At 47.4% G+C, this 22,753-nt stretch overlaps 1 protein-coding gene across 2 annotated transcripts in view; it reads left to right on the plus strand.

Moving 5' to 3' along the window:
• LOC147124899 (muscleblind-like protein 3) overlaps positions 1 to 22,753 on the plus strand; it is an 834,930-nt gene that overhangs the window by 25,862 nt on the left and 786,315 nt on the right. The window contains exon 1 of one of the 2 annotated variants that reach the window (XR_015079204.1): positions 12,725 to 22,269. The exons of the other annotated variant lie outside the window; for it this stretch is intronic. The gene's annotated coding sequence lies outside the window, so the exon portion shown is untranslated. Of the gene's footprint in view, positions 1 to 12,724; positions 22,270 to 22,753 lie in introns of those variants that run through there. 2 annotated transcript variants of the gene reach the window in all.

Here is a 22,753-nt window from a genome sequence, read left to right on the forward strand (position 1 = left end):
CACCTTCGTAGCCAGCGGAACGGTGCCTTCTGAGGTGATTCTGTGTCCCAGAAAATCAATGCTTTGTAAGCCAAACTGGCACTTGGCCGGGTTGATAATAAGGCCATGCTGGCTGAGACGAGAAAAAAGGTAATGTGCTCTTTCTTGCTGGTACTGGTGATGAGGATGTCATCGAGGTAGACGAAGATGAACAGCCGATCGCGCAACACAGAATCCATGAGACGCTGGAAGGCTTGCGCTGTGTTCTTCAACCCAAACGGCATACGAAGGAACTCAAAGAGCCCGAAAGGCGTGATGACAGTGGTTTTGGGGACATCCTGAGGATGAACGGGCACTTGATGATACCCCCGGACAAGGTCTACTTTGGAAAAGATGGAATTCCCTGCCAGTTGGGCCGAAAAATCCTGTATGTGAGGAATCGGGTACCGATCTGGAGTAGTAGCTTCATTCAGGCGTCTGTAGTCACCGCATGGTCGCCATCCGCTGCCTGGTTTAGGAACGATGTGTAATGGTGAAGACCAAGGACTGTTCGATCGTCGAATAATTCCCAGGCGCTCCATGGTATGGAACTCTGCCTTTGCAGCTGCGAGTTTACCGGGTTCCAGCCTTTGAGCCCGTGCATAAACTGGGGATCCTGTTGTGGTAATGTGGTGCGTCACACCGTGCCTCACGACTGAAGAAGAAAAAGTGGGCCTGGTGAGCTCCGGAAACTCACCGAGAAGACGAGAGAACTCATCTGGAGATGGGACTGCACAGGCAACTGACCAAGACACAGTGGTGCTGCGGTGGCAGGGGACCGAATGAAAGGTGGCCGCGTTGATTAACCGGCAGAGCCGGACATCAACGAGAAAACCATTGGCGCAAAAAAAATCTGCCCCCAGGATGGCCTGTGAGACTTTCGCCGTGATGAACTCCCAAACGAAATGCTGGTCGCCAAAATGCAACTGGACCCTACGCTTTCCGAATGTGTGGATGGCCGCACCATTGGCTGTCTTGAGGGAGGGACCGTGACCGCCGGATTGAAGATCGAGCTTCGATGCTGGTAGGATACTGCACTGGGAGCCAGTATCACAGAGAAAACGTCGACCTGACAGGGAGTCTGTGATATAAAGGAGTTTCCCTGTGGAACTGACGGCCATCGCAACTCCGGCGTGTCCCTCAGGCCCTGTCGCCCTTCTCAGAAGCCGCTGGTTTGAGGTAGGTTTTTTTTGGGGGGAAAAACTGCAGGGAGGACGGCAGCATCGGGCTTTCGCGCCAAAACGAGCGTGGTATGCACACCAGCCTGCTGGCGGAGGAATCGGCTTCGCCCTTGTGGGGGATGGGCGCCTCGTGGCTGCATAACATTGTTGCGTGACGGTGAAAATTTTATTCGCTTCTGCAGCGAGTTCAGCACAGTCCGTGATCGCGGAATTGGCCAAGGCCGCCTGTACTGGCTATGGCAACTGGCAGAGAAACAACTCCCAGAACAGAAAACATTCCGATTCCGAGCCCAAGAGCGTGAGCATCTGGCTCATGAGCTCTGATGGCTTTGAGTCCCCGAGGCCAGGCATGGAGATAAGTCTGCGAGTGCGCTCCGACTTGGACAGACCGAAAACCTGCAGTAACCGTGTTTTTAAAGCTTCGTACTTGCCATCGTTCAGAGGACTCCTGAGGAGGCTGACGACCCACGAGGCCGTGGCGCTGTCGAGGGCGGAGACCACGTAATAATAACGGGTCAAATCCGCTACTCCTCACCGGATTGCAAATTGGGCTTCCGCCTGGAAAAACCACGCGGCTGGTTGTTGCTCCCAAAATTGCGGCAGTTTGAGGGTGACGGCGTTCGTGTCCATGATGTAACTTGAACGAAAATTGTTCGAAGAAATCGGGGTCACCAATGTAGGAACGGAGGTTCCTAGCTGAAGAATTGAGATCGATGCAGAGAATCAAAAACAATAAAATTTAATGAACAAACGCAGTTAAACAGTAAACTGCTGGATACAATGCAAATAGGTCTGGTCTGGTTGAAAGCTTCTCTAGAACTGCTAGAAGGTTCCGAGCACTGACGTCATCACATCATCACGTTCTTCCCGCCTTTGGGGGATCACGTGACGGGCGGCATGACGTCATCACGCGGAGTAAAGGAAAGAAGCCATAGTACGGTTCTTCTTATCGTGTCCACAGACAGTCTATACATAGCCCAGCCAGAACTGGGCACATTTTTGTGCCTTGTTGTTGAATTCGGCAAGATCTGCAACAGTGCAGGGTTCCTCTAACGATGGGCATTGCAGGAGATGTTGCATAGTCTGTGCCTCAGTTCCACATTCACAAGTTGTCGGGCTGGTTGAATATCCCCATTTGCTTAGTGACACCTTTGAGCAACCTACACCGGTCCTAAGTCTGTTAAGGCACTTCCAGGTTGCCCAGTTGCAATTAGCTCCTGGGGGAAGGCTTTCATCGAGTAAAATTTCCATCGCTGGGGGTTGTTCAAGACTGGCGAGCCGGTCTTTCCACAAGGCGATGCGGGCTTCAGATGAGGTTGATTGTAATGGAACAACACTGTTCATGAAGCTCTTTCTTGACTTTAGGCAGCTGGGTGTAGTTGTATGACAATGTAAAGGGTGTCTCTCATCTGATGTTTGAGGGAGTCGCTCTTTCTTGCTGGCTACCGTTCTTCTTATATCAGGGGGAGCGATACCCGCCAGGATATATAAGCTGTTGGTATTTGTTGGTTTTAAGCAACCTGTGATAAATCGGCAGCTTGCATTCAGTACGGCATCCATCTTCTTGGCATGAGTGGACCTTTCCCATGCAGGGCAGGCGTATTCAGCAGTGGAATAGCAAAGAGCAAGTGCACTGGTTCGCAATGTTTTTGGGCTTGTTCCCCATCTTGTGTTAGTGAGCTTATTCAGGATGTTTTTTCGTACGCTCACTTTTGCCTTTGTCTTCTCGATGTGGTTCTTGAAGGTGAGGCATCAGTCAAGGGTGACTCCTAAGTAGATAGGGTGCTCGCAATGCGTCAGTGTTGATCCACACCAGGTTACTTTCAGCTGGCATTTGGCTTCACGGTTTCTGAGCTGGAATGCACAAACTTGCGTCTTTGATGGGTTTGCGCGAAGGTGGTTTTCTTCATAGTAGGATTTTAGTCCCTCCAAGGCCTCAGAAAGCGTTTTCTCCACGGTGTTAAAATCAGTGCTTTGGGCAGTGACACATAAGTCATCAGCATATATAAAACAGCGTGTAACACTGTCTATAGGTTGGTCATTCGTGTAGATGTTGTACAGCAGCGGTGCAAGCATGCTTCCCTGAGGAAGACCATTCTTCTGAAGACGCCACCTGCTGCGCTTCCCACCTAGTTCAACATAGAATCGGCGGTTCTGAAGCATGCTTTCTAACAGCTCTGTTAAGTGAATCTCTTTTGTCATCTCTAGAATCTTGCAGAGGAGACGCCTATGGTTCACTGTATCGTATGCTGCTGACAGATCTACAAAAACAGCACCTGTTACCATCCTTTGCTCAAAACCATCTTCGATGTGTTGTGTGAGGCTGAGCAGTTGGCTTGTTGTTGATTTGCCAGGGCGGAAACCTGCTTGCTCTGGAATGATCTTCTCATCTACAGTTAGTGCTATCCTATTGAGTATCAGGCGTTCAAACAGCTTATAGGTGTGGCAAAGCAGTGAAACTGGCCGAAAACTCTTAGGATCTGAGGGATCTTTTCCAGGCTTTAATAGTGCTATTACATGTGCCTTCTGCCAGATATTAGGTAGCTTGTGTGTTGCCAGACAGTGGTTGAACAATTGTAGGAGCCATTTCTTTGCTTTCTGTCCAAAATGCTTTATCTGCTCCGTTGCTATGTTGTCAAGACCAATTGCTTTCCCGTGTTTTAGACTAGATATACCAGTTTCCAGCTCTTCCATGGTGAATGGTCTAGTGAAGCCAGGATCATCGCTGTACTTCTTCCTATCTAGTTGTGCTCTTGGTTGTTTCTTGTTGATTTTTCCATTTAGGAGCAACTGGTGTGCAACTTGATTAGCAGACACATTTGGATGTTGGGCAGCTTTCTTGGGATCACCTCCAAGTTTGCGTATAAGAGACCATGCCTTCTTGCTGTTTTTTGTAAGATCTGTTGTCTCTATCAAGGTGTTCCAGGTGTTTTGACGTTCTTGAGAGATACTTAACATCACCCTCTCACCGGTAGATATTGTTTCCTCTGAGAAGGGATCAGATTCAAACATTGAGACATACTCCCAGTAGAGTTCAGCATTCTCCTTGGTGAGACCAGGGATGTAGTATACTTTGCAACCTCGGGGGATCTTCCTTCTAGCTGTTTTTTGGACAGCTTTTGCAAAGAGGTTGTTGTGCTCAGGTAGTAGTTTAATGCGTTTAACCTTGCGGTCAAGTGCTCGTGTAAAACCGTTCCAATCGGCCTTCTTGAAGTTGAAGTGCCTTTTGAATGGTACGACGGTTGGTAACACTGCTGCATTTACCTGGATGCCAATAGGATGGTGTTGTGTCTGTGGTATTGGGTCTGTGACAAGCTTCTTGCAGAGGCCAGCGATGTTGTTGCTGGCAATGGCAAGATCTGGATTATATCTACACTTCCAGCGGGCACTGTGGAAGGAGGCTGGCAATTTAGGATCGTGGATGAGACTAAGCTGGTTAGCGTCCATCCATTCTTCGACTGCTTCTCCATCGTTGTTAGTCTCCTTGTACCCCCATTGGGTACTGTGGCTATTAAAGTCTCCAATGATGATCTGTGGTTTATTGTGCAGGTTGGGTACAGGGTTAGAGAAGCTGAAATCTGTGCCAGGTGGCTTGTACACTGAGGTCACTACTACTTTGCTCAGCTCTACGGTTAGAATTTCGATGTTTACATTAAAGGTGCAGCCCCCGGTTGCACTACATAGCTGTTAAAGGAATTATAAACAATTGTCCTGAATCCCCTGGTGGCTCCGCCACACAACAAGGTTAACACTGTGTGGTGTAGGAGGCCGTCTGCTGTCTGCCAGACCAGACTCGGAAATGTCTGAACCGATTACGGGGAAATAGAAACTTGCTGCATTATCTGCAGCTTGTAAATCAACAAAATTATTCACACCCGAAACCTCAGTTTCTGCTCCGTCACTGCAAGGTGAAAGGTGGGTTACTCACGGTTTGTGGGTTCAGTTTCCATAAATCTGTGCAAACTTTCCAGATAAATGCACGATAATATAAGTACTTTAAATACATGAAATAACGCCATTGGCAGTCTGACTCGGAATTGACACAATCCAATCGATTGGAAGATCGTTTTCTTAGAACTTCTTTTAAAACTTGCAACGAGACTTTAGTCTCAACTCATCTCTGAAGGAATTTTAGCGACTAATTCAAAATGAGTCCTGGGCTTGATTTCATTCCAGTGAGTTATAAGATGCTGATTTTGTTTACTAGTGCAGTTGTGTGAAAGGTGTTGTCTGCATTTTGCTGGGTTACCACCAGTCTCCCGGTGTAACTCTGGCACAGACCCGGTTACATCGGGCCCCTGCCGTTTCTGGGAGTTTCCTCAGTAAGGAGCGGGGGAGCTTCTAGCCCAGTGATGGGCAAAATACGGCCCACGGGTCCGCTGAACGAGACAGACATAGAACGTGAGCCGGAGCTCGCACTGCACATTAGTCTGAGTCGAGTCGCGGCTGCTGATCTCGATGACTCTTTTACTGGCGCTGCGTCTTTCCTCTCCCGGTACCTAGGGTATGACAGCAGGTGGGTTCTCATCGCCATCTTAGACACGGGAGTGGATCCCGGAGCACAAGGACTCCAGACAAATTGAGTTGGCCTATTTCAAATTTACCAATTTAACACTTTGCTCTCACCACTGTGCGCAACCCCTTTAAATTTGTTGCGCAGTCTCTCTTCCAGCGGCAGGAGCTGGTGAGTGGCCTGCACCGGACCGCGCGATTAGTGTGTGACTGCGCGGCCACGCACCTTAGGGTGAACATTGATGTGAGGCCCTCAACGGCTCAACAAAACTTGTTAAGTGGCCCTCCAGCCCAAATAATTGCCCACCCCTGCATGAGAGAGAGAGACAGCTCAGGTTAAACGTGGCTCCAGTTTAGCAGCAGAATAGTACATTGTCCATCGCATGACGTTCCTGCCATTGCAAAACAACAGCACATAGAAACATAGAAGATAGGAGCAGGAGTAGGCCATTCGGCCCCTCGAGCCTGCTCCGCCATTCAATGCGATCATGGCTGATCATCCAAATTCAGTACCCTGTCCCTGCTTTCTCCCCATACCCCTTGATCCCTTTAGCCTTAAGAAATATATCCAACTCCTTCTTGAATATATTTAATGAAATGGCCTCCACCGCCTTCTGTGGTAGAGAGTTCCACAGGTTTACCACTCTCTGGGTGAAGAAATTCCTCCTCATTTCTGTCCTAAGTGGCCTACCCTTTATCCTTAGACTGTGTACCCTGGTTCTGGACTCCCCGACCATCGGGAACACCCTTCCTGCATCTAGTCTGTTCAGTCCTGTCAGAATTTTATAAGTTTCAATGAGATCACCTCTTATTCTTCTAAACTCCAGTGAGTACAAGCCCAATCAACCCAATCTCTCCTCATACATCATTCCTGCCATCCCAGGTATCAGCCTGGTGATTCTTCACTGAACTCCTTCCATGGCAAGAACATCCTTCCTCAGATAAGGCGACCAAAACTGCACACAATACTCAAGATGTGGTCTCACCAAGGCCCTGTACAACTGCAGCAAGACATCCTTGTCCCTGTACTCAAACCCTCTCGCTACGAAGGCCAACATACCATTTGCCTTCTTAACCGCCTGCTGCACCTGCATGCTTACCTTCAGCGACTGGTGCACAAGGGCACCCAGGTCTCGTTGCACTTCCCCTTCGCCCAATCTATTGCCATTTAGATAATAATCTGCCTTCCTGTTTTTGCCACCAAAGTGGACAACCTCACATTTATCCACGTTATATTGCATCTGCCATGTTTCTGCCCAATCACCCAACGTGTCCAAATCATCCTGGAGTTTCTAGACATCGTCCTCACAGCACACACACCCACCCAGCTTTGTGTCATCTGCAAATTTGAAGATATTACATCTAGTTCCCTCGTCTAGATCATTAATATATATTGTGAATTGCTGGGGTCCAAGGACCGATCCCTGCGGTACCCCACTAGTCACTGCCTGCCACTGGGAAAACGACCCGTTTATTCCAACTCTTTGCTTTCTGCCTGCCAACCAGTTCTCTATCCAAGTTAATACCTTGCCCCCAATCCCATGTGCCTTAACTTTACATGCTAATCTCTTATGCGGGACCTTATCGAAGGCCTTCTGAAAGTCCAGATACACCACATCCACTGGTTCTCCCTTATCTATTTTACCAGTTACTTCCTCAAAAAATTCCAGTAGATTAGTCAAGCACGATTTACTTTTTGTGAATCCATGTTGACTTTGTCCGATCCTGTCACTGTTTTTCAAGTGCTCTGCTATTACATCTTTTATAATGGACTCTAGCATTTTCCCCACTACCGATGTCAGGCTTACTGGTCTGTAATTCCCTGTTTTCTCTCTACCACCTTTTTGAATAGTGGGGTAACATAGCTACCCTCCAATCCATGGGTACTGTTCCAGATTGCATCGAATGTTGGAAGATGATCAGCAATGCATCTACTATTTCTAGGGCCACTTCCTTAAGTACCCTAGGATGTAGATTATCAGGCCCTGGGGATTTATCGGCCTTCAATCCCATCAATTTCCCTAACACCATTTCCCTACAAATACTGATTTCTTTCAGTTCCTCCCTTTCATCAGACCCTATGTTCCCCGGCATCTCTGGGAGGTTATTTGTGTCCTCCTTTGTGAAGACAGAACCAAAGTATGTATTTAGTTGGTCTGCCATTTCTTTGTTCCCCATTATAAATTCCCCTGATTCTGACTGCAAGGGACCTACGCTTGACTTCACCAATCTTTTTCTCTTCACATATCTATGAAAGCTTTTACAGTCAGTTTTTATGTTCCCTGCAAGCTTATTCTCATATTCTATTTTCCCCTTCTTAAGTAATCCCTTTGTCCTCCTTTGTTGAATCCTAAATTGCTCCCAATCCTCAGGATTATTGCTTTTTCTGGCCAATTTATATGTCCTCTCCTTGGATCTTATGCTATTCCTAATTTCCCTTGTTAGCCACGGTTCAGTCACATTTTTTGTTTTATTTTTGTGCCAAACTGGGATGAACGTTTTCTGTAGTTCATCCATGCGGTCTTTGAATGTTTGCCATTGCCTATCCACTGTCACCCCTTTGAGTGACATTCCCCAATCAATCCTACCCAACTCGTGCCTCAGACCATCGTAGTTTCCTTTATTTAAATTTAGGACCCTAGTCTGAGTCAACTACTTCATTCTCCATCTTAATGAAGAATTCGATCATATTATGATTGCTCCGACCCAAGGGGTCTCGTACAACAAGATTGCTAATTAACCCTTTCTCGTTACATAATACCCAGTCTAAGATGGCCTGATCTCTGGTTGGTTCCTCGACATATTGGTCCAGGAAACCATCCCGTAAACACTCCAGGAATTCCTCCTCCACAGTATTGTTACTAATTTGGTTATCCCAATCTATATGTAGATTAAAGTCACCCATGATGACTGCTGTGCCCTTATTGCATGCTTCTTTAATTTCCCTTTTAATGCCATCCCCAACCTCCGCCTTACTGTTTGGAGGTCTACATACCACTCCCACTAATGTTTTCTGCCCCTTGGTATTTCTCAATTCTACCCATACAGATTCCACATCATCAGAGCTAATATCCTTCCTTACAATTGTGTTAATCCCTTCTTTAACCAGTAATGCTACCCCACCTCCCTTTCCTTTTTGCCTATCTGTCCTGAATATCGAATACCCCTGGATGTTGAGTTCCCAGCCTTGGCCATCCTTGAGCCACATTTCCGTAATCCCAACTGAATCATATTCGTTTATCTCTATTTGCGCAGCCAATTCATCCACCTTTTTACGAATGCTCCTCGCACATCATTCGACGTACCATAAGCAATGCCACGGGAGATCTGCAAGTATTTTTTAGTCTTGACAGCCCCAGTGAGTAAGCATGAGTTTCTCTTGTGGGTTGACTGCTATAAACAATGTTCAATCCCTGCGCTTTCCATATTAAACTGTAAATGTAAGGCCTGTCTACATCCTAATTGGAAGGGATTCAACGCATGATGCTGTGAGCATGTTCCAGCTGTGGACTGAGCAGTAAACGCAGCACTCAGAGGTCACCCCTTGCGCTGTTACAATCTCACCATTTTGCAGCTACACATCACTCACTGAGGAAAGTTTCCTCAACGCTTGTTTTATTAGTGATGGGATAAGGATGCAGAACTAATTCATTCTGTACAAGCACATAGCGTGATGTAACCTGTGCCCTTCTGCAGCAAGTTTGCAGATTTCCACATTATTGCAGCTATTGCAGCTAGCATTGCAGAATGAATAACACAACACGGGCCCAGCACAGGCGAGGGAGGCCACTCAGCCCAGCTTAGCTTAAAATTGCATTCGGTAGGATCGAGGTGGGAGGCCAGCGGGTAAGTCTCCCGCTCCATTGTAACTGCCCCCCTCCGCCCAGTTTCCACCAGGTAGGGGGGTTAAAATCCTCCCCTCCCCCACCCATGTCTTTGAATGTAATCCCAGCTAACAACAGCTGACGGTACCTCCTCACCAGATCTCTGATCGGGTCACTCCTTTTTACAGTGGCTGAGTCAAATTCCATTTTTATTACGGTATATGGGATTATGGGACTTCTCCTAGTGTGCTCAGGATCAAATTACACCATTTATAATCAGCGTCTCTTGCTCCTGCTTTTATTTTGTGAGATTATGGGATTAATCCTGGACTTGCACTGGCATTTTGGGCATTGCGTTCTAACTAGGGGTTTAAGAACAGAAATCTTTGAAGGTGACAGGACAAGTTGAGACTGCTGTTAAAAAAACATACACAATCCTGAGCTTTATAAATAGAGGAATAGAGTACAAAAGCAAGGATGCTATGCTAAACCTTTATTAAACACTGGTTAGGCCTCAGCTGTCCAATTCTGGGCACCACACTTTAGTAAGGATGGCAAGGCCTTGGAGAGGGTGCAGAGGCGATTTACTAGAATGGTATCAGTGATGAGGGACTTCAATTACGTGGAGCGACTGCAGAAGCTGGGATTGTTCTCCTTAGAGCAGAGAAAGTTAAGAGGAGATTTGCTAGAGGTGTTCAAAATCATGAATGGTTTTGATAGAGTAAATAAGGAGAAACTGTTTCCAGTGGCTGAAGGGTCGGTAACCAGAGGACACAGATTGAAGATAATTGGCAAAAGAACCAGAGGGGAGATGAGGATTTTTTTTTACATAACAAGTTGTTATGATCTGGAATGCACTGCCTGAAAGGGATTCAGTAATAACTTTCAAAAGGGAATTAGATAAATACTTTAAAAGGAAAAAAAATTACAGAGCTATGGGGAAAGAGTAGGGGAGTGGGACTAATTGGATAGCTCTACCACAGAGCCGGCACAGGCACGATGGGCTGAATGGCCTCCTCCTGTGCTGTAAGAGTCTCTGATTCTACTTTTCCCTCCATTTTTCCATGAAACCCACAGATCAGTGGACCAATCCAGTAATACCAAGGGTCGCATCTTCATCTTCGCAGCGTGACGGTCCGCGATACTTGAGGGCCAAAGAGCCTATCAAAGAGAAATGATTTACAACAGGTGCACTCCAGATATCATCGCACCATGTAGTACGCTGATTTTGTGTTTGATATGGACTGTCTTGTTGCGAAAAACACGGCTCCCATTGCATAAGAGTTGACCAACAGGCATCCAAAAAAGAAAGACTTGCATTTAGATAGCGCCTTTCACAACCTTGGGATGTCCCAAAGCGCTTCACAGCCAATGAAGTACATTTGAACTATAGTCATTTTTACAATGTAGGGAAGCGTGGCAAGAATTATTAAAACATGATGCTTTATGTAAGGTGACGTTGATCTTGTCATAAACTGTAAAGGGTAAACATTCTGGTGTTTAACACCACTCGTTACCGTCATAATCGGGCAAGAAAATGGTGGCGGCCGCTCTTCCACCAGCTGGCGGTAGGTCTCGTGGCGGCTGCCATTTTGAGATGGCCGACAACGCTGCCGATAGAAGCGATCACTGAAATTAAGCAGATCGTGACGTCAGTGAGTGTGCAACACTCACTTGACGCCTGATCTGCGACATTGGATTTCGCCGCTGCACTTACCGGCATGCCTTAATAACGACAAGCAGAGCAGGCATTGAGAAGCAGGAAGGAGGCTCCAGCAGGGGTATTTAAAGGAATCATCAGCAATCACTTGCACCTGACAGATTTATGCAGTTTGACTGGCTCTGTGCTGCTTTCTGCAACTCCACCAGTTTTATTAACTTCTTGTAAGGTTACAAGATAACAGGGACAGTTGCTGAAAATGCAGAATGCCTTCCTAAATTTTTAAAGGCTTCTGTTCACAACATTGGCAGACGACCTCGCTCGCCAGGAGTTTCAGCAGAGGGAGCAGAGGCAGCGAGGAAGACGGGAACATGTGTACAGGGCCAGGAGGGCTCTCAACAAGAGGTCATACCCACCTAGTGTTTTCCGACAGTACTTCTTCTACCTCCACTTAAGCGAGGAGCAGTATATTAGGAGGCTACGCTTCACCAAGGAGGTGGCCACAAAACTCTGCCACCTCCTGCAACCAGACCTGCAGCTTGAGAGCAGGGCGAACACGGCTCTCCCAGTGGCAGTCAAGGTCACCTTGGCCCTTAATTTCTTCGCCAGTAGATCCTTCCAGTCTGCAGCAGGAAACATAGTTAACATCTCACAGTTTGGTGTCCATTGCTGCATCCGGGAGGTCACTAAGGCTCCTTACGCCAGGAGAAGGAATTATGTTTTCTACTGTCTGAGCAGAAAGAAGCAGGACGAGCGCGCATGTAGCTTTGCCAGGATATCGGGCTTCCCCATGGTGCAAGGTGCCATCGACTGCAAACACGTGGCTTTACGGGCACAGCATAACTATCCTGAGATCTTCAATAACTGCAAAAGCTACCACTCATTTAATGTGCAGGTGGAGTGTGACCAGGCACAGTGATTCCTCAATGTCAATGCCCGCTATCCTGGCAGCAGTCATGATGCCTTCATCCTATGCCAGACCGGTGTGCCAGTAATCTTCCAGCCACCACAGCAAACTCGAGGGTGACTGCTCGGAGACAAGGGCTATCTGCTGTCCACTTGGCTCATGACTCCCCTCCACAACCCCAACACTCGTGTCCAGCGCTTATATAATGAGAGCCATGCTTCCACCATGGAACATCATCGGCACAGGCACCACGTCAGGAGGAGGACATAGGAGAGGAGGACGAGGACAAGGAAGAAGAGGGTGGGAGGAGGCAGGCAGCCAATCCTCCTTCTGGATGGGCTGTCTGTGAACGGCTCATCAGACCCCGGTTCCAATGAATGAAACCCCAGATCCCTGTTGCTCACCACATCCCATTCTTACCTTCCCTGTGTCACGGAATCTCACAGCATCCTCCTGGGCACAAAGCAGAAATGAGAGACACCACAAAGATTCCAAACAACATTAATAATTTTATCAGAAATCAATTAACACATATTTACATGAAAAATATTAGCTAATCACCTAAGTGCCATCCCTTAGTGCCAGTTGTTTTTTTTAAATTCATTCTTGGGATGTGGGCATCACTGGCAAGGGCAGCATTTATTACCCATCCCTAATTGCCCTTGAGAATGTGGTGATGAGCCGCCTTCTTGAACCACTGCAGTCCGTGTGGTGAAGGTATTCCCACAGTGCTGTTAGGGAGGGAGTCCCAGGATTTTGACCCAGCGATGATGAAGGATCGGCGATATATTTCCAAGTCAGCATGGTGTGTAACTTTGAGGGGATCTTGGAGGTGGTGGTGTTCCCATGCACCTGCTGCCCTTGTCCTTCTAGGTGAAAGAGGTCGCGGGTTTGGGAGGTGCTGCTGAAGAATCCTTGGCGAGTTGCTGCAGTGCATCTTGTATTTGGTGCACACTGCAGCCACGATGTGCCAGTGGTGCAGGGAGTAAACGTTTGAGGTGATGGATGGGGTGCCAATCAAACGGGCTGCTTTATCCTGGATGGTGTTGAGCTTCTTGAGTGTTGTTGGAGCTGCACTCATCCAGGCAAGTGGAGAGTATTCCATCTCACTCCTGACTTGTGCCTTGTAGATAGTGGAAAGGCTTTGAGGAGTCAGGAGGTGAGACACTCACAGCAGAATACCCAGCCTCTGACCTGCTCTTGTTGCCACAGTATTTATGTGGCTGGCCCTGTTAAGTTTCTGGTTAATGGTGACTCCCAGGATGTTAATGGTGGGGATTTGGCGATGGTAATGCTGTTGAATGTCAAGGTGCGGTGGTTAGACTCTCGCTTGTTGGAGATAGTCATTGCCTGGCACTTGTGTGGCACGAAAGTTACTTGCCACCTATCAGCCCAAGCCTGAATGTTGTCCAGGTCTTGCTGCATGCAGCATAGACTGCTTCATTATCTGAGGAGTTGTGAATGGAACTGAACATTGAATCATCAGTGAACATCCCCTGTGCTGCCTTTCTTTAGGAATTTATGTTAGTTTTCCAGTTAATTCAGGGGTTTGAGTAATTTGGGTCGAATCCCATGGTGTGCCGCCACCTAGTGGATATTTGGTACCTAGCAACTGCAGTAAAAGTGCAGTAAAGTGCAGTAAAGCACAGTAAAGTGCAGTAAAGTAAACTACTGTATATCACAGACCTGTAGCCACACATGGTCTGGGAAGTTATATTGTTGCCACGCTTCAGCCTTGGACACTATTTGTCTGTAAGTACTTGAGAATGTTATAGATGATTAGTGTACACTATATTTTGCAGAAAATGTTTAGTTTGTAACTTTTCTTGGTAAGCAAACTTACACAGCTAGCTGTGAAGTGCTCGCTCTCTGTCTAGCTGGTTAACTTGTAGCTGTATTTTGATGCACTATGTACAGGGCTAATTTAAAGAGAATGCCTTCCAGTTTGCTAAATGTATATTCACAGTAAGCTGTGTTTCCACGTGTTTGGTAAGTTACATACCAAATGTACTGTGTTGCTCAGGCGTACCTAAATTTGTGTATACATATCAGTTATGTGCTTGTATACTAATGTGTGCTTCCATTTCTGTATTGTATTTCAGTTTCACGATAAGAATCTTTCAGTAAAGTTTACAAGAAAAGTCAAGCCTTGTGATTTTTATGGGAAGATATCAAGTTGTTAGCTACCTGTCTAGCTCTGCATAGGAACGCACTGCAAGGGCAGAATAGTGAAAAGACAACAGCACAGCGAGCTCAAGCACAAGAAGATACCTCTCAGCTACCATGAGTCTACGCTCAGGAAGACAATATACCATAGAGGACGTCGACCAGCCAACCGAGAAGCATGAGCCTCTCCGAGCAAATGATGCCAAGTCACAGTCCTCTAAGGCATCCTCTAGATCATCTCGGCGGTCCAGCAGACCGTCGTCATCGACAGCTTCTGCAGCCGCCAAAGCACGTGCCAAGGCAAAAGCTGCCCAGGCTCAATTGTCCTTCGCTGAAAAAGAAGCTAGTGTGATGAAGCAGAGAGCTGACCTCGACGCCAGTCTCCACATTCTCCAAAGCCAGAGAGTTGCCGCTGCCGCTGAAGCTGAAGCTGCAGCTTATGAAGAAGGTGAGGAGAATGAAGGCGGGGAGCACAGCCATGATCATATGTTCTAGAACAGCCCCTCAGTCCAGTGCAACATACAAGTGAGTATGTCCAACAACACTCCAAATTGTTCTTCAAGGAAACATCCAGGTATCTCGACGCAGAACCAACTACTCACCACAGTAACAAACAGCCTGTTTTCGGAGACACTGAGCTTAAAAGAGAAGAAACAAGTAAGGCTTACCTGCAGAGACCTCCACAGCACTCGGCCAATCCAGCCAAGCAGTCCTCACCCGAGCCACAAGGTGCACAAGACCTCGCTAGGTACCTCATCCGCCGAGAATTGTTAAGTTCAGGTCTTCTAGAATTTGATGACCATCCTGAAAATTATTGGTCATGGAAAGCGTCCTTCCTGAGTACCACCAAGGACTTGAATCTGTCAGCCAGAGAAGAACTAGATTTGATGACAAAGTGGCTCGGAGCTGAGTCGTCAGAACAGGCGAAGAGAATTCGCTCAGCGCACGTCTGCAATCCCACAGCAGGCCTCAACCTGGTTTGGCAATGTCTCAAAGACTGTTATGGGACACCAGAAGTCATTGAACGCGCACTGCTTAAGAAGATTGAGGACTTTCCGAAGCTAACCAACAAAGATAATGTCGAGCTTCGAGAACTGGGTGACATTCTCCTCGAACTGGAGTGTGCTAAGGGAGAAGGTTACCTGACGGGCATCTCGTATTTGGATACAGCTCGTGGGGTAAACCCAATAGTGGAAAAGCTCCCCTACAACCTTCAAGAGAAATGGATAGCTAAGGGATCCAAGTACAAGGAGACTATGGAGTGGCATTTCCCCCCTTCTCTCTCTTCTCCAGGTTCGTCCAACAACAGGCAAAGGTGAGGAATGATCCAAGTTTCACTTTCTCCACCTCCAGCAGTTACGCTCCTTCAAGAACAGAGAAACCCACAAAGTACAGCAACAAAGCCTCTGTGAGCGTGCACAAAACAGATGTTCCAGCCGAACCCTCAGTCAACCAATCCAGTTCTGCTGGGAATAAAGTGGATGATCCAGATCGTCAGTGTCCAATACACAAGAAGCCCCACCCACTCAAAAAGTGTCGAAGCTTTAGAGGCAAGCCTATTGATGAGCGCAAATCATACCTGAAAGAGAATCGCATCTGCTTCAGGTGTTATGGGTCGACTATGCACATGGCAAAAGACTGCAAGGCGACAATCAAGTGCTTCGAGTGCAACAGTGAAAAACACATCGCAGCCCTGCATCCAGGTCCTCCTCCTTCGACCACCGAGAGTGCTGCGGTTGACAAAGAGGATAGCGGGGAGCAAAGCGAAAGCGCATCTTCTTCAGTCACCTCCAAGTGTACAGAGGTTTGTGGAAATGCAAGCAGCCCACGCTCATGCTCCAAAATCTGCTTGGTTAAAGCATATCCTGCAGGGAGAAAGGAGAAGGCAATCAAGATGTACGCAGTGCTTGATGAGCAAAGTAACAAGTCTCTAGCGAAGACAGAATTCTTCAATCTCTTTGAAGTCAAGGCCAGCGCAGCTCCGTACACGCTAAAAACCTGTTCAGGGACAACAGAGACTACGGGTAGGAGAGTTGGCAACTTCATGATCGAGTCCATGGATGGGAAACTACAGCTTCCCCTCCCCACCTTAATTGAGTGTGACATGATGCCAGATGATAGGACGGAAATTCCCTCCCCAGAGGTCGCACGCCATCAGCCCCACCTACAGCCAGTTGCCAACAAGATTCCAGTTGTGGACCCGGACGCTCCAATCCTCCTGCTCTTGGGAAGAGACATCTTAAGGGTGCACAAGGTGCGTGAGCAAATCAACGGGCCCCACAATGCTCCTTATGCGCAGCGGCTTGACCTGGGATGGGTCCTCATGGGTGGAGTTTGCCTGGGAACAGTCCACAAACCAGCTGATGTCAACGTCTATAAAGCAAACGTGTTGCACAATGGTCGCACATCCTTTCTCAGCCCATGCCCAAACAGGATCCAGGTAAAGGAAGACTACGATGGCATGACGCAGCATCATAGGTCAACCTCCTCTGCCTGTGAGGAAGAGGCAGGCCTCACTGTGAGCACAGACAGCCTAGGATGCTCAGTGTTTGAAAGGTCCAAGGGTGATGACAAGCCAGCACTATCCATGGACGACAAAGCTTTCCTGACCATCATGGATGAGGAGGTTTACCAGGACGATGGACACAGCTGGGTGGCACCCTTACCATTTCACTCTCCTAGACGCTGTCTTCCGAGTAACAGGGAACAAGCTATGAAGCGCCTCTGCTCACTCAGGAGAACCCTGGTGCCGGTGTCCACCGACCCAGACATGCCTGCAGTCCTCACCCCAGCGATGCTCCTGACTCAAAAGATGAGTGCTGTTTCAGCCCCCTCTGGAAACTTCGACATGGCTGAGCTGCACGGGAAGCAGTGGAAGCAAGTCCAGTGTCTTGCAGACACTTTTTGGAAGAGATGGAGAGGAGAGTATTTGTCTACCCTACAGAGCCGTAGGAAATGGACAGAAGACAAGCCAAATGTCAAAGTGGGAGATGTTGTCTTGCTGAAAGACAGCCAAGCACACAGAAATGAATGGCCAGTGGGACTGGTTGTCAAAACTCTGCCGAGCAGGGACAAGAGGGTCCGCAAGGTGGAGGTGAAGATTGTCAAGGAGGGTACTGTCAAAGTGTTTCTGAGGCCAGTCTCAGAGATCGTAGTCCTCCTTTCTGAAGAAACCTAGAGAAAGGATTCTGAGTATGTTTGCAGCCAAAGGATGTTTTCTTTAGGTTTATTTTGTATCTGTAGTGGTACAATGGAATTGTACCAAGCGGGGAGTGTGCTGCCTTTCTTTAGGAATTTATGTTAGTTTTCCAGTTAATTCAGGGGTTTGAGTAATTTGGGTCGAATCCCATGGTGTGCCGCCACCTAGTGGATATTTGGTACCTAGCAACTGCAGTAAAAGTGCAGTAAAGTGCAGTAAAGCACAGTAAAGTGCAGTAAAGTAAACTACTGTATATCACAGACCTGTAGCCACACATGGTCTGGGAAGTTATATTGTTGCCACGCTTCAGCCTTGGACACTATTTGTCTGTAAGTACTTGAGAATGTTATAGATGATTAGTGTACACTATATTTTGCAGAAAATGTTTAGTTTGTAACTTTTCTTGGTAAGCAAACTTACACAGCTAGCTGTGAAGTGCTCGCTCTCTGTCTAGCTGGTTAACTTGTAGCTGTATTTTGATGCACTATGTACAGGGCTAATTTAAAGAGAATGCCTTCCAGTTTGCTAAATGTATATTCACAGTAAGCTGTGTTTCCACGTGTTTGGTAAGTTACATACCAAATGTACTGTGTTGCTCAGGCGTACCTAAATTTGTGTATACATATCAGTTATGTGCTTGTATACTAATGTGTGCTTCCATTTCTGTATTGTATTTCAGTTTCACGATAAGAATCTTTCAGTAAAGTTTACAAGAAAAGTCAAGCCTTGTGATTTTTATGGGAAGATATCAAGTTGTTAGCTACCTGTCTAGCTCTGCATAGGAACGCGCTGCAAGGGCAGAATAGTGAAAAGACAACAGCACAGCGAGCTCAAGCACAAGAAGATACCTCTCAGCTACCATGAGTCTACGCTCAGGAAGACAATATACCATAGAGGACGTCGACCAGCCAACCGAGAAGCATGAGCCTCTCCGAGCAAATGATGCCAAGTCACAGTCCTCTAAGGCATCCTCTAGATCATCTCGGCGGTCCAGCAGACCGTCGTCATCGACAGCTTCTGCAGCCGCCAAAGCACGTGCCAAGGCAAAAGCTGCCCAGGCTCAATTGTCCTTCGCTGAAAAAGAAGCTAGTGTGATGAAGCAGAGAGCTGACCTCGACGCCAGTCTCCACATTCTCCAAAGCCAGAGAGTTGCCGCTGCCGCTGAAGCTGAAGCTGCAGCTTATGAAGAAGGTGAGGAGAATGAAGGCGGGGAGCACAGCCATGATCATATGTTCTAGAACAGCCCCTCAGTCCAGTGCAACATACAAGTGAGTATGTCCAACAACACTCCAAATTGTTCTTCAAGGAAACATCCAGGTATCTCGACGCAGAACCAGCTACTCACCACAGTAACAAACAGCCTGTTTTCGGAGACACTGAGCTTAAAAGAGAAGAAACAAGTAAGGCTTACCTGCAGAGACCTCCACAGCACTCGGCCAATCCAGCCAAGCAGTCCTCACCCGAGCCACAAGGTGCACAAGACCTCGCTAGGTACCTCATCCGCCGAGAATTGTTAAGTTCAGGTCTTCTAGAATTTGATGACCATCCTGAAAATTATTGGTCATGGAAAGCGTCCTTCCTGAGTACCACCAAGGACTTGAATCTGTCAGCCAGAGAAGAACTAGATTTGATGACAAAGTGGCTCGGAGCTGAGTCGTCAGAACAGGCGAAGAGAATTCGCTCAGCGCACGTCTGCAATCCCACAGCAGGCCTCAACCTGGTTTGGCAATGTCTCAAAGACTGTTATGGGACACCAGAAGTCATTGAACGCGCACTGCTTAAGAAGATTGAGGACTTTCCGAAGCTAACCAACAAAGATAATGTCGAGCTTCGAGAACTGGGTGACATTCTCCTCGAACTGGAGTGTGCTAAGGGAGAAGGTTACCTGACGGGCATCTCGTATTTGGATACAGCTCGTGGGGTAAACCCAATAGTGGAAAAGCTCCCCTACAACCTTCAAGAGAAATGGATAGCTAAGGGATCCAAGTACAAGGAGACTATGGAGTGGCATTTCCCCCCTTCTCTCTCTTCTCCAGGTTCGTCCAACAACAGGCAAAGGTGAGGAATGATCCAAGTTTCACTTTCTCCACCTCCAGCAGTTACGCTCCTTCAAGAACAGAGAAACCCACAAAGTACAGCAACAAAGCCTCTGTGAGCGTGCACAAAACAGATGTTCCAGCCGAACCCTCAGTCAACCAATCCAGTTCTGCTGGGAATAAAGTGGATGATCCAGATCGTCAGTGTCCAATACACAAGAAGCCCCACCCACTCAAAAAGTGTCGAAGCTTTAGAGGCAAGCCTATTGATGAGCGCAAATCATACCTGAAAGAGAATCGCATCTGCTTCAGGTGTTATGGGTCGACTATGCACATGGCAAAAGACTGCAAGGCGACAATCAAGTGCTTCGAGTGCAACAGTGAAAAACACATCGCAGCCCTGCATCCAGGTCCTCCTCCTTCGACCACCGAGAGTGCTGCGGTTGACAAAGAGGATAGCGGGGAGCAAAGCGAAAGCGCATCTTCTTCAGTCACCTCCAAGTGTACAGAGGTTTGTGGAAATGCAAGCAGCCCACGCTCATGCTCCAAAATCTGCTTGGTTAAAGCATATCCTGCAGGGAGAAAGGAGAAGGCAATCAAGATGTACGCAGTGCTTGATGAGCAAAGTAACAAGTCTCTAGCGAAGACAGAATTCTTCAATCTCTTTGAAGTCAAGGCCAGCGCAGCTCCGTACACGCTAAAAACCTGTTCAGGGACAACAGAGACTACGGGTAGGAGAGTTGGCAACTTCATGATCGAGTCCATGGATGGGAAACTACAGCTTCCCCTCCCCACCTTAATTGAGTGTGACATGATGCCAGATGATAGGACGGAAATTCCCTCCCCAGAGGTCGCACGCCATCAGCCCCACCTACAGCCAGTTGCCAACAAGATTCCAGTTGTGGACCCGGACGCTCCAATCCTCCTGCTCTTGGGAAGAGACATCTTAAGGGTGCACAAGGTGCGTGAGCAAATCAACGGGCCCCACAATGCTCCTTATGCGCAGCGGCTTGACCTGGGATGGGTCCTCATGGGTGGAGTTTGCCTGGGAACAGTCCACAAACCAGCTGATGTCAACGTCTATAAAGCAAACGTGTTGCACAATGGTCGCACATCCTTTCTCAGCCCATGCCCAAACAGGATCCAGGTAAAGGAAGACTACGATGGCATGACGCAGCATCATAGGTCAACCTCCTCTGCCTGTGAGGAAGAGGCAGGCCTCACTGTGAGCACAGACAGCCTAGGATGCTCAGTGTTTGAAAGGTCCAAGGGTGATGACAAGCCAGCACTATCCATGGACGACAAAGCTTTCCTGACCATCATGGATGAGGAGGTTTACCAGGACGATGGACACAGCTGGGTGGCACCCTTACCATTTCACTCTCCTAGACGCTGTCTTCCGAGTAACAGGGAACAAGCTATGAAGCGCCTCTGCTCACTCAGGAGAACCCTGGTGCCGGTGTCCACCGACCCAGACATGCCTGCAGTCCTCACCCCAGCGATGCTCCTGACTCAAAAGATGAGTGCTGTTTCAGCCCCCTCTGGAAACTTCGACATGGCTGAGCTGCACGGGAAGCAGTGGAAGCAAGTCCAGTGTCTTGCAGACACTTTTTGGAAGAGATGGAGAGGAGAGTATTTGTCTACCCTACAGAGCCGTAGGAAATGGACAGAAGACAAGCCAAATGTCAAAGTGGGAGATGTTGTCTTGCTGAAAGACAGCCAAGCACACAGAAATGAATGGCCAGTGGGACTGGTTGTCAAAACTCTGCCGAGCAGGGACAAGAGGGTCCGCAAGGTGGAGGTGAAGATTGTCAAGGAGGGTACTGTCAAAGTGTTTCTGAGGCCAGTCTCAGAGATCGTAGTCCTCCTTTCTGAAGAAACCTAGAGAAAGGATTCTGAGTATGTTTGCAGCCAAAGGATGTTTTCTTTAGGTTTATTTTGTATCTGTAGTGGTACAATGGAATTGTACCAAGCGGGGAGTGTGCTGCCTTTCTTTAGGAATTTATGTTAGTTTTCCAGTTAATTCAGGGGTTTGAGTAATTTGGGTCGAATCCCATGGTGTGCCGCCACCTAGTGGATATTTGGTACCTAGCAACTGCAGTAAAAGCGCAGTAAAGTGCAGTAAAGCACAGTAAAGTGCAGTAAAGTAAACTACTGTATATCACAGACCTGTAGCCACACATGGTCTGGGAAGTTATATTGTTGCCACGCTTCAGCCTTGGACACTATTTGTCTGTAAGTACTTGAGAATGTTATAGATGATTAATGTACACTATATTTTGCAGAAAATGTTTAGTTTGTAACTTTTCTTGGTAAGCAAACTTACACAGCTAGCCGTGAAGTGCTCACTCTCTGTCTAGCTGATTAACTTGTAGCTGTATTTTGATGCACTATGTACAGGGCTAATTTAAAGAGAATGCCTTCCAGTTTGCTAAATGTATATTCACAGTAAGCTGTGTTTCCACGTGTTTGGTAAGTTACATGCCAAATGTACTGTGTTGCTCAGGCATACCTAAATTTGTGTATGGATATCAGTTATGTGCTTGTATACTAATGTGTGCTTCCATTTCTGTATTGTATTTCAGTTTCACAATAAGAATCTTTCAGTAAAGTTTACAAGAAAAGTCAAGCCTTGTGATTTTTATGGGAAGATATCAAGTTGTTAGCTACCTGTCTAGCTCTGCATAGGAACGCGCTGCAAGGGAAGAATATCCCCACTTCTGACCTTATGATGGAGGGAAGCTCATTAATGAAGCAGTGAAGACGGTAAGTCCTAGGACACTGCCCTGAGGAACTCCTGCAGCAATGTCCTGGGGCTGTGATGATTGACCTTCAACCACCACAACCATCTCCCTTTGTGCTAGGTATGGCTCCAGTCAATGGAGAGTTTTCCCCCTGATTCCCATTGACTTCAATTTTACAGGGCTCCTTGAAGCCACACTTGGTCAAATGCTGTCTTGATGTCAAGGGCAGTGACTCTCACCTCATTTCTGGAATTTAGCTTTTTTTCATGTTTGGACCAAGGCTATAATGAGGTTTAGAGCTGAGTGGTCTTGGCAGAACTCAAACTGAGCATCAGTGAGCAGGTTATTGGTGAGTAAGTGCCACTTGATAGCACTGTTGATGACACCTTCCATCACTTTGCTGATGATTGAGAGTAGACTGATGGGGCTGTAATTGGCCAGATTGGATTTGTCCTGCTTTTTGTGGACAGGACATACCTGGGCAGTTTTCTACATTGTCAGGTAAA

Source organism: Somniosus microcephalus, chromosome 1 (assembly GCF_052327205.1).
Source record: "Somniosus microcephalus isolate GS21.2 chromosome 1, FLI_Smic_1.0, whole genome shotgun sequence".
Taxonomy (NCBI): domain Eukaryota; kingdom Metazoa; phylum Chordata; class Chondrichthyes; order Squaliformes; family Somniosidae; genus Somniosus; species Somniosus microcephalus.